Raw genomic sequence first — 13,009 nt, forward strand, 5'->3', positions numbered from 1 at the left:
GGGATTTTTGGCACAACCTCATCTCAGCTCTTCTTTATATTTTAAATTATTTTTCAAAATGAAAACATTTAGCATGGGGAAAACTTGGCAGTCAGTAAGTACAGTATCTGCTGCACAGAGTGTGCTTTATGTATTACCTATCGATTAGATTGTGTGGGCAGTGCACCTACCTCATCTCTGTTAATAAAGTGCAGATAGTTTAACAGGTAACTAATAACTGAGCTTTGCTATGTTGTCTAACAATTCCCATCACTCAGTTCTGTTCACTTTGCCTTCCAGTGGCTTTTGCCCTTGCCAGAACCTCCAACAATTCTCTATATGGGAAAGAGACATTAACTGCCAAGTCTGGAAATAACTACATGAAATATTAAATGTCTATCTCGACAAAATTGTAAATGCTTGATGAAGAAATAAAAACATTTTCTTGATAAACATAGATGATGCAAAAAATCACAAAACTGCAGAACAGTGAAACAAAATATGCATGTTAATTTATCATCACTGTTAACATATAGCTCATGTTTGGCTGGGCTTTTTGACTTCTTTTATTCATGCTGTAGTGGTTTCTTGGGGTGGCAATAGAGATTCTGATATTTTAGAAATTAAATTAATAAAAATAATAAATAAAGTGTTTGAACTTGAGTAGAAACATATTTAAGCAGTCAAATATGACCTCAAGTTATCATTATCTTGTAAATTATGAACACCTGAAAAAAAATTAACCCATAAATTTAGATGGAAATTTAGGGGGGAAATCTCTTACATCTTTTCATTCAATATATCTGAACTAGGTGCCTTCTAATAATTTCAAAGACTATCTCTGGAGCTCTTGTGGACTGAAACTGCCCACTCTCAGTTGGTCATTGAATTTTTTAAAATTTTTATTTTTAAAAAAGTGATGGAGAAATAGACGTGGAAAAATATTGAGCAGCAAAACAAGTGTACGGGTGTTTGTAAGAACAAAAAGATTTTTGTCAAGCTTCATATGTGTAGGGAAGGACTTCTGTTAATTAAAAACAAATCCAGAAAATTGCAGCTGAACTGGCAAGAGTCTTGCAAATGCTTTTCATTTCAAAATTTGTTGATAATTAAAACACAACAGCAATTCAGTTAATCTTGTAAGGGAAAGACAGACAATATTACTTTTGGATGTTGAATAGATAGGTAGATAAACACCTAAAAATGAGAAAGTTATTCCTAGAGGGGCTAAATAGGAGCAGATTAGAACTGAAATATTTCAGCAGAAGCTAAGCATGTCCTTGACAGAAACATTTTTCTAATATTAACTCTATACTGTCCAAACATATTCTTTCAAAATCTACACAATTTGTTTGTCGGAATAAGGCCTTCAAAATCATTTGTGCAAGACTGATGTAAAGGTATCTGGGCAAAAGTGTACCACTCCATGAGTTTAACTTTTATCCATAGCTCCCATCTATGCTACCTCTGTCTTATTTAGTAGTTGCAAATTATTTTTGTAGAGAAATCACATCACAAGTGGTCCTTCACAGAAAATGCAAAGAGAAGATGTTATAGACAGTTTTTTATTTGTTTTTGTCTGCTTGGTCCTTTTTTTATCTGCTGTAGCAGTGTATGTGTGCCTGTGCACATGGATGTTTGCAGGCATGGCAGTGCATGTGAGACATAAGACATTCCGAGGCCAGCTGGGAACGAAGCCACAGGCAGGGACAACCATGGCACCACTGCCCATTTCACAAGTGGGGCACTGCTCTCTTCTTCTGCTCCACAGTCATTATTTACCTACATCCCACACAGTACTGCAAGTTTATGCATTCTTATAGACTTCTTTTCACGTTGTGTGTTAACTTAGCGTTTTATTGATCATTTGGGAGCAGAATGAATGCTAATCATTAAGTTTTATATGAATGTTTCTATTACATGAAGCCTTATAGCACGTGCTGAGTTAAGGGAGGTTGCCTATGTAAATGAAAGATAATTCCACATTAAAAAGACATTTTCTGGAGCATCTTTATTCAGTTACTTTTCAGCTGATCTAAAGGGCTCCTATGAGCACTAACACAGAGGGGTAAGGCTTAGGAATGTAAGTGCAGATAATAGTTTGCTAGGCCAGGATACTATTTCTCTGCCACAGATTTCAAAAGGACTTACTGTACATACTGGTTCTGGCATTTGAAATTCCAGGCTTAGTTGGGGGATGGGGAGAGATGGAGGAAAAAGAGGATTTGATGCAAACAAAACATTTTATGTGAAAGGCAGATTCCTTTTTGTTTCCATGTGCCATACAGTCAGCATTTTTTGAGTCTTTACTGGTGCTCTCACACAAGTAAAGTGACTCTTGAAAAATGCACCATTACAACTTAATATATCCAGTATGTAATTTGTACTTAAGAGAAAGATATTTAGGACCATTTGCCTCAGCTATGAGACTTTCAGCTGCATAGTGGGAGGCAGTGCTTCAATGAAACCTTTGTTTTTAATCTTCTGATACAGTCACTAAGGCAGTTGGCTGGCTTTAAAGTTACACCAGTCTCCTTTTTAATCTGGGGTTTGCAAGCAGTAGTTAGTTTGGGGCATCCACTAAAGCATATCATTTCATGGGCGGAACTACCACTCTTTTTTTCCTCTGTTCAGTAGGATGCACCGAAATCGGTGTCTAAAAAAGAAGAAGGAAAATGAAGAAGAAAGTTGCCCGGGGAGCACACGTATTCCTGGGGATGCTGTCCCAGCCGGTACATGCAGTGCAGAGCAGTTCAGTCATGTTTACTTTGTTTCCTCCTCTTCCTAAAATTAGATTATGTTTCCCCGAGCGAGCACAATGATGCCAAAGCCGGACAGCCCTGGGTCTGAATCACTTCAAAGCAGCCCCCTGTTTTCAGCCAATGTCACCCGTCTGCCGCAGCCCTGCGGAAAGCACATTGCTCTGCATAGCAAGTTGGGTGGCAGCAGGTCCATAATATAAAACTGTTGCCTAGTGTTCCTCTAAGCTCTGCCCTCCTCTGAAAAAAAAAAAAATCCCTCATAATTCAGGCAACAGCTGGAAAGCTTAGCTTAATGGTCTGTGCTTAAATGTGGAAGGTCACAGGGTGCTGATCTAAGGAGCAGAGAAGTCTTGCTCAGCCGACTGTTGACACTTAGTAAACGGAGGAGGAGGGGACTGTGTGTGCATCTGAGAAAGCCATACCCCGGCCGGCAAAGAATAGGAAGCAACTTCTATTCAAGATTTGCAGGGGTCCTGGACCCAGTAGGGAAAAGCAACAAGGCCCTTCACTGCCTCTAAGTTACCTTGTATTATAACAGGATTAAAGTACATTTAGCTTCTCTATTAGCATACTTTAGCCCCATTTAGGCTTACTTGATGTTTCCGATGGCCTTTGATCAGCCTTGCATGGTGCTGGTCAGCTTCAGGACACAGCAGTCAAAAAGCGAGACTGTGAAATTATCCTGATGTTGAATCTCACAGGAGATATTTCTGGCTGTTTTCATTCACTCACCCCCAATATTCCAGTTTCTTTCTCTCTCTCTCCCCCCCCTCCCTCCTCACTCAAGAAAATAATTTACTCATTGTTAAAAAAAAAGGGGGGGGTCAGAGGAAGAAAGAGAGAGATATTAAAAGAAAAAGGTAGCTTAGTGACCAGTAATAATTAGTTCCTTGTTTGAAATGAGTGCTGGCTTGTGTGCCAGTGCTGAAGCATCTATGAAAAATACTATAATTTCTACAGTGTCTGGCTTTTTATTGCTTACATTTGCATATAAATTAAATCCATATTGTAGCTTTAAGGCAAGCTAGGCTTAGAATGCTGTACAGCTCAGGGTCCTATTGTTTTACATCTACTCTCTATACTGTGGTTAAATGAAAAGGGAGGAGAAAGTAAAGGAGGGAGAAAGTCAGCTTGGTAGCTTTTTTAATTGCTTCTCTGCCAATTATGGCCAAATTAATATTTAAACTTTCTAGTGCTTTGAGAAAAATTGTTTACAGAATCCACTTCTTGATGTTCAGTGCCCCCTGTGCCTACAGCAATATCTATATTGGAATCTTTTGTCAAAGAAAATGAAAAATAATTAAAGATAAATACTGTTCTCTTTTAAAATATTTCATGGAAACAAATGCTGTTAATTGAACCGTAAATATTTCAAATATAAGAGTGATCCTTATTCCCAACAGCAGCCTGAAAAGCCATTACCAGACAACATTTTTTCACCTGATACTGTTTATGTGCACGAAAAGATCCTGTATGGTTTACTTCACTCGATCTTATTTTTGTCTTCCTCCTTTGCTTTGCGCTGCCGTCTCTGCCTGACCGACTTAGGTTGGCCGCTCTGAGTTCCCGTTTCAGCGCGGCTCAGAAATCCACAGGCTGCTAACGCTAACACATCAGGGCAGAGCCTGGGAAGACAAGAGACATTTGCAAAGATGAGTAACAAGAAGCAAATGGCGCCTCAAAGTCTCCCTTCAAAAATTCTTTAATGAGATACAGTGCATATTTTTTTTTCATTCTTTTCTTGGGCTAATGCCTAGTATGTACCAACCACTGGGCCGCATTTTTAGGAAACATCTAAATCAAAAGTCAGAAGATTACATAGGGACATAAGAAAATCTTAAGATGGCAGGAGGCCAGGAAGCCCAGCTAGGCCTATCCTTTCCTCCAGTTAACAGTTGTTCTCCATAATATACTCTTTTTCTGCCGCTCTCTCTCCATATGCTTCTTTCTCTATTTGAAATCTGGTCAGATCGGTCGCTTCTAGAGCAGCATCTGGTAGCTTATAATATATACCCTCTGGAAAAAAAAATGTATTACATTTGTACAGTGCAAGACCTCGCTGGAGCCGTGTCCCTCATCCTCATATTTGACATTAGCTCTAATAACTGCAGCACTGCTCCCTGCGGTTCCCCCCAGAGCCCTCTGCAGCTCAGCGAGGTCCCCTCTTAATCTTTTCTCTTTGCGAGGGATACAGACCTAGTTTCACTAACCATTTTGGAGCCTCCAATCTCGAAGTCATTATGGGACTTTGTTGTACTATTTCCATTTCTGCAATATTCCTTCCGTAATTAGGTAATCAAGACTGTGCATCTTTCCCATGTGGCCTTTTGAGATCCATTTTATTTATCAGTTTATTTATCTCTCATTACACATTTTAAAAACTATGGGTGCAATACCATCAGCTAGGCACATTGCTAGTCCTTACACTGTCTGGTTGCTATCGTAATTTCCTTTTTCCTCTTGCCTGTCACCCATTTGCTTCTTCTGTCTGAATTTTGCAGCTGTTCATATTAATAAAGGATGTTACAAGTGCTTGTATGCATGGTGAATTTTATGGATAGTCTCCTATGGACACCAATGGCAGCAACTGACGTGGGTGAACGTGTTGGTGGGACTGGTTTAATGTAAGTCGTTCTGGACTCAGATAGTCCCTGGTCATGGGGTTAGATGATACCTCATCCAGAGAAGTCCTGTTTGTGTGTGTCAGCAACACCAGGCTGGAAATTGAACACACTGCTGTGCAGCTGATTTCACACGCAAAAGGACAGAGCTTGCCAAGTCTACCTTGACACCATAAAGATTCTTCCCAAGGCAATTAACTATAGCCTGGGCTGTGCTGCAACAATAAAAGTCTCACTTCTTATTTCCGTCACAGTAAAATAATTGCCTTTGATTTGTAGATGCCCATCTCTATGTCCTGGTCTTTCTTATCAAGTATAAAACAAACTTACACTCTTTCCTTCATTATTCTTTGGATAGCTGAGACATAGTTCCATTTGTTTCCACACCTATCATAATCTTATACCTACCTTTAGCCTCTGCCCATTGGTGGGTGAGCCTCTCCTTTACTTCAGAGCTTTGGGTTAAGCTCAAGCTGTAGTTTGATTGCATACTTCTTCACTATGCCTTTCCTTTCTGCTGCTCAAGATTGTCACTGTAAAAAACGCCAAGTTCTGGTCCAGAGGTGTCTGTGTGGTTCCTGGTAACACCTGTTGAGATAACATTTTAGCACTGATCATTTTGGGCCACCCTCAGCCCTCAGGGAACCCATGGGGGCATAGCCTTGGGATAAACGGAGATTGAAAATCTACAAAGGTCCTTCTGCTGGAGACTCTGATGCATTTTACTGACAAGACTCACAAGAACTTGGGGATTAGTAAGAAAATACATTCCGTGCCATTTTGCAGGTGGAGGAAAGCCAGAGAGACCTCCCACTCATGAGGGTCCCTATTCCCCAGGGCCCAAGGAACAGAGGATAGCCCTGCACTTCACCTGTGGCACCAGCTTCATCAGGTTCCACTTAGCCCAGGAGGGGATTTCTTATGGTGGAAAAATGTCCCCAAAATCAGACTGTCCGAGCACTTTAGTTTTTCAGACCTGATTGCAGAAAGGTTTTTTTCTTTGCCACCCAGTGGCTGCCTGTTACAGGGTTAATTCCATGCTCCTGTATTCTATACTAAGGGACCTAGTGAGACAGCACCACCAAGCTTTAAGACCATACAGATACTGTAGCTCCAGATTTAAGAGTTAATTTATCTTTTTCCCATATCACCCTACTAGTTATTTGTTTATTCCTGGTCTTATACTTGATGTAGTATCCACCCTATCAATGCAAAGGTAACTGTGAAAATGGCATTTATTAAGCTTTTTTTTGCGTGTGTACTGATGCCCTTTTTAAATGTTATCATTTTAAGCCTTTCTCTCCCTGTTTCCAAAGAGGGATAGTGAATAAGAGAACAAGAAGTGTTGGCAACACTGGCCAAGGCTTCAACCATAACCAGACTATTTTGAGGCTTAAAAAAATTTAGTTCCTCGTTTGCCATTACCTTTGCTCCTTTGGTGTTTCCTGCTCTTGCTCATGATGGGCTGAATCAGATCACAGGTGCCCCATATTCTGCAATATTTTCAAAAGAGGATCCACTCAAAACTGCACACTCTTGTGAAATTTTCAGTCTCCACTTACTGACCCACGATATTAAAACAACTCAGACAACTGCATTTTATAAGGGCAAAATAAATTGAGCCCAGACTTCGCAGCATTTTATATCCCCCTATGAGTGGCTTCAGTGTTTGTTAGTCCTTCAAATTTTAGCTTTGTGTGTGTTACAAACCCCATCTTCTGGCAGTTTATCAGGTGCCTCCAGTATGGGTTTCAAAATAGATATTAAATACTGCTCTCTCACCTTATAGCTGCAGTCATTTCCAAATGTATTGAACAGCTTTTAGGCTCTTCAGCCATCAAAGATTATACACTGAAAATAAATTACTCAGACGGGTGCGTTGTTTCTAGGCAAACACAGGCAGTGACAGTACCAGCAGTCCCTGTGTTTAAAAGCATGTAAAACATTTTCTCTTTTTCTGTGCTTTACATTTTGGCTCAGATAAATCCTCTGCACAAATGAGGATGTTGGCAAAGATGTCCTAAAGTACCAGGGCTGTCAGCCCAGTCTCTCACCCTTCATGCTGGGGATGAAACCCCTGGCATGGGAGAAAGAGCCCTGTAGGAGTAGGATGTTCCAGAGGACATGGAGAGCACCTGGCTGCCACCTCAGGCAGAGGAACTGTCCCCATTTCATTTCCCTCTGCTCTTGGAGACCGCTGGGCTTTGTGCACTCTCCAGGTTTAATTTTGATCCTCACAGAAAACAGTCCCCAAAATTTCGAGTGATCTTTTTCCAATCACTACAACTTGAATTCTTTTTTCTCTTTTTTTTCCTCTGAGAAAAATAATTGATGCTTAGCAGTATCAATTAATATTCCAGCAGTATCAATTAAGATTTCCAGCATCAGGCAGCTTCCTGAGGTTTCCCTTAATTTTAATTTTCCATTTTGTAATTTCTCATCACAAGAACCACGTTGTCCACTGCATCAGTGTATCACACTGCTGTCCTTCAATGACAACAGATTTCCTCTGAATTGCTGAATTCCACAAGACTATTCACAAACCAAGCACCGAACTAGAAACCAGGCCAGAGGTTGTTTTATTGATATCTTTCCTTTCCACAACCCACAATTCCTAGGAGTTTCCATACAAAACTCACATAATTTTGTACTAACACTGAAAACAATATAGTCAAGAGCTGAAATTTGGCTGGGACAGAAGCAACAACAGTTCATGAATACTGCATCAGTTTGTTGAGGGCAAAAACTTGTATCCTAATTAACATAAACAGTCACAAAATATCTCAGATATCTTTAACAATCAAAATGTTGAGCTCCAGGTCTGCAAGAGTTTTTTCGCAGAGAACAGAGAGAGAGGTACAACTACATTTTCCTCATCCTCATAGGTTGAAGCACCTTTTTGAGACGATTTCTTTCCTGAGAAGGAGCTCAGAAGACAATTGTAGGTATCTCCCTAACTTTAAGCTACAGCCAGTATCTTGCTATGGACAACTGACAAATAATCCATAATTCAAACATGTTTCCACAATTTGTCTAACTGTTTTGACAGAATGAATTGAAGGGGGAAAAAATCTGCTTGCAGGCAAACTGCAAACATAAAAGATGACTACATTTCTTTAATTAAAAACTCAGTGTAAATACTGCTCTTGTTGATATAAAGTACATTTGTGAAGCAGAAATAGTTTAAATCAAAACTTACATATAATAAATACAGGGACAGGTTTCTCACTGTGCATATGATGCCTTTATTATCACTAAATACAAATCTGATTTATTCGTCTTTTAATAGTAAGGATTGGAGAATTGTTGTCTTCTTTCTATTTTAATGTGCCCTCAAAGTCAAGAAACAGGCTTTTCCTTCCCCTATTTTGTTTTACTTTCTGGATATTTCACGAGTCCTTTGAATATTCTTGATTCTGCCTGGGTTAAAAGTGGGAGAGATGTCACATGCTCATTTACTCTTGTTCTTTCTTGATCCCCCATTACTTTATCATCTCCAGCAGATCAGAAGAAGAACAGACTGTCTGACATGACATGCTACACCTTCCCTGATAGGTCAGGCATAGCAATAAGGAAACTCTTTTTCTTCAGAGAAAGTTTCCTATTTGTAAGTGTTCCCTACATTTCTTGAGGACACAAACTCTTTTTCCAGGTCTCTCATGTCAGCACTGATCAGTGTTAACTCAGCTTCTTGGAGAAGGGTCAAAACACTTTCAGGGAAAGAAATGCCAGTATGGCTGGATAATTTGCAATTTTCTAATCCTTGCCTCTGCAGTTCAACGTAAGTAGATACTCAGTATTGCATCACTGTCATGCAAATACCTTAACTTGTGTTAAATTTAGAGCAAAGGGACCCACTAAAGGTTTGTGGCTTCAGCATTAAGTATCAGCTTGTTCTGGTTAATATGAATACTGGAGACGTAAGGAGAAAAATCCCTTGAAATAAGGAGTGTCCCAAGGGATATCTCAAAAATAGATGCTGCCATTTTTATTAGCAAAGTACAGAAGAAAAGGGAGAAAAATAAGAGAGGATTGAGAAATTCGCTAAGAGAGTTCTAAGCTTAAATTACAGAGCTGAGTTTAGGATATTTCAAAATCTTACATGGCAGAACAATTTCACTTTCCCACACTAATGGCTGTCTCTATCTGTCAGCTCAGAGTTCAATCACATATTCACAATAAAGTGTGGGTCAAGTCCTCGTATGTCTCTGTCTTATAGTCTTATTCTTGGCTGACAAGTGCTACATCTAAATCAGTGTATGGCATTAAGTTATAGCCTGAAAGCAGACTGGAGAGGTAAGACCAGTACAGGTGAGAAATGCTTCTTGTTCCCCCTAGCCCTCAACCTCGTTCAAACCACTGATACTCAAAGTCACAACTTCCAACATCACTTATCTGATCGTAATTCTACAGGTGAAAGTGTAGCTCAATAGTAATACTGTAAGGGACTTATTTGGGCAAGTTCCTATCATCTGGCCTGAGTCAAAAGATTACACACCAGTAATAGAAATTTATTCAGAGCAAAGATACCCTGACATAATAAGACCATCTTGCTTCATGTAATTATAATTCATGCATCCAGAGACAGCTGTCCATCAGATATATTGTATTAGCTGGCTTTGATTTCTATAATGAGTTTTATTAGTATAATTATGAGGAAGAAGAGTGGCATATAAAGAACTTATGAATAAGTTATTATGTGTGCACAACCAACATTTGGGATCTTCCAAGTCTTGCGGAGAAGTCAAAGTCTGAATGGATACAGACAATGAAATACTCCCAAAACATGATCCACGAAGACCTATTTCATAATACACAGCATCAACATTACCCATTGTTTTGTTTCACAGACATGAAATCATTCAATTTATGTAAACAAGAAATCTAAAGGGGTTTGAAAAAAAATTGTAAACAACAACATCAAGTTTTAATTTTTCTTTGACATTAAATTGATGGGGTATGAAAGGATCCTTCTTCAAATATGAGAACTGGTACTGTTTGTCCTTCTTTCCCACATATGAGAACATTCAGGCTATGCCAGACAAGATACACTGAATTTGGAGAGCTGCAAGAGAGGACAGTTGATTTTTCCAGTAAAAATGGTGGAAAGTGACAGAAATGTAGGACCAAAGTAAAAGCCACTGAAATAACTGTTTATGAAGACTAAGAGAAAATAACAACAGGAATTGATGGAGTGAAATGATGCAGAGCAAAGTAAAAGGGAACAAGCACTGCCTCAGCAGCTCCGGAACATAACATTGGAGAAAATGTTCTGTAAGTCCAATACGTAAACATAGAAGTCTTTACAAAGTCTATTAAATAGTTAACTCCAGTTTGAAGCCTGAAGTGAGACAGCTGATCTTGAAAATGTTTCTTCTTTAACAAGACAGCCTCAGGACTACACCTGCCGATATCTGTAACTCTACCTATTCCTCCTCAAAGGTTTCACAGCACTGTCTTCTGCAAAGATAAGCTGTCCATCCTTCTGTCCCCCAGGTCTTCGAGCTGTGTGCAGACCATCCCTATCACACTGGTAGATTGGGAGACTCCAGAAAACTGAAGGCAGAAGCTTTAATGTCTAGGAGAAATTTAACTCCTATGCCAACATTTCCTGATAAAGAGTGTCCTCTTACCCAATTGTACCTCATTAAAGCAGTTTGACCAAATACTTCAGGTTTCCTCAGCTACCAGACAAAAGATCAGATCTGTTGTGTAGCTAAAGACTGGACCACACACCGCCATCCTTCAGCTTTTCAAATTGCACCACCAACAGCCAGTGCAGCACTTTCTGCATGAAATGTTATCGGCTAGGCCAGCACATCACACGCTCTTCACAAACTCTGGATAGATAAAAGAGTGATTGTCATAAAAAGTCTGGTTTTAGGGGAAAAATATATGAGCAATCAAGGCAAGGTCTGATAAATGACCTTGGTTCATTATGAGGTTCTATAGCAAAGGAAAAGGATGTAGCACACTTGCCATGCACAAGTAACAAGAACAACTGGATACTGTAAAAGCCCAAAATCTTTTCAGTGTCCCCTAGATAGTCCCACCTAAGCAAGGAAAGAGACCAGGTAAAAGTCCTCAATTAAGCTGCAAAACTGGCTAACCTCTCCTGGGTCTACCCTGATGACAAGTCCATCAACCACCCCTTCTGCCTGTGTCTACATATTCAACATCATGTTTCGCTGCCATAAGCTGATCACGTTCACTGTGGTGATAGCTGAGGGTGGGATGTCCAGTCTGACATTTAGCTCAGAAGAGACTTCGGCCTTGCTGGCCAAAAATGCCATATTGACCAAAGAAGAGTTCAGCACACAAGAGCAGCTCAGTATCACCACTCAAGTTCACCTACTCTCTAGCTGCCAGGTTAAACTGTCAGTGTCAGAAAGAAACCAGACAGAGTCAAAAGCTATCCAATTATTTTGCTACAATCTTCTCAAAAGTCTTCCTTAAAGCTGAGAGTTTTCAAGGAGTCAAGAAAAGTTGGTTAGAAAGACTTTAACAACTGCTTCTTTCAAAGAACTGAAGTTGCTGGCAAGTTTTGGGTCCTGCATGATACCTGCACAGAGCTCAGAGGAGGCACAGCCTCAGTGTCCCAAGTATTGCCTGACCTGCAATACCTACAGTCTGAAATGGCAGTAAAGATTGCATTTGATCATCAAGAACTCATTCCACCTCCAGAAAGAAAGCAAAAACCAGTGTGGTGCTGAATGATTCTGTCAGGACAGTAATTGGAAAAATTCCCACAGTAAGAAAAGCTCAACTGTCACCGTGTGGGAAGAGCCTTGATGAGCCAGGTTGTTTACTGCTCACAACCGTTGAGCTATTCACGACTCCACTGACACTGTGGTGAAGGGCACGGCAGCCGCTCTTGGCCTCGTTCCTAAGCACAACATATTGTTTCCAGAGTCCTTTGTGCTACTATCACTCCAATTAGGAGCTAGAGTGCCTTCACAAATGTTCTGTCCTCCCACTTTGTCAGACAGAGATGATCTGAATGCCATAAAAAGCTTTGAGAAGGGGAAAATCACAGAAGAGCGCATTTAGGGATCATAATGGCAATGAGTGGCAAGAACAGATGATTACAGAACTTCATAAATTTTAATCAAAATATCAAAAGAGTGTACTGTCAGTGCAAAGATATCCTTCTCCTAATGGGACAACCAACTAAAGCAGTAGCTTTATAACATCCTTTGATGCCCTAGGATAGCGGGACCCCCGGAGCTGACTGTTGTGTCCACAATAACTCATTAGTATTGAAATTCTTAATTCCCTTTATTGGATCTGAGTTTTGGCTTCTAAGATCTGACCCCTGAAGTGCCAGAAACTTCAGACTGCTTTTTGCTACACACTTCCTTGGGCACTTAACTCCACACTTTTACAAATACCACGTGCCTTTGCCACAGTGAAGGGAAAGGAATAACCCTCTATCTCGTAGCAAGATACTCTTGGTATCACTCAGGCAAAGACCTCTTGCACCAAATCATACTTCCCATAGCTGTTCTGTAACTGTGTGAAAATATGTCTATATTAGAGCTGAAAATTAAAGACAGGAGGACAGAGGTTACATCTTCTGCTTCTGGTCATGCATTTTATTCAAAATAGAATTTTGGGACATAGTCTTCAAGTGCCTGCCTAGAAATA

At 40.0% G+C, this 13,009-nt stretch overlaps 1 long non-coding RNA gene across 1 annotated transcript in view; it reads left to right on the forward strand.

Moving 5' to 3' along the window:
* LOC108639645 overlaps nucleotides 1-10,945 on the forward strand; it is a 28,730-nt gene extending 17,785 nt beyond the window's left edge. The window contains exon 3 of the long non-coding RNA XR_001920641.1: nucleotides 10,859-10,945. This is a non-coding gene — a long non-coding RNA (uncharacterized LOC108639645). The remainder of the gene's footprint in view (nucleotides 1-10,858) is intronic.
* The last annotated feature ends 2,064 nt before the right edge of the window (nucleotides 10,946-13,009 follow it).

This window comes from Manacus vitellinus, unplaced genomic scaffold, assembly GCF_001715985.3.
Source record: "Manacus vitellinus isolate BGI_N305 unplaced genomic scaffold, ASM171598v3 scaffold_22_pilon, whole genome shotgun sequence".
Lineage (NCBI taxonomy): Eukaryota > Metazoa > Chordata > Aves > Passeriformes > Pipridae > Manacus > Manacus vitellinus.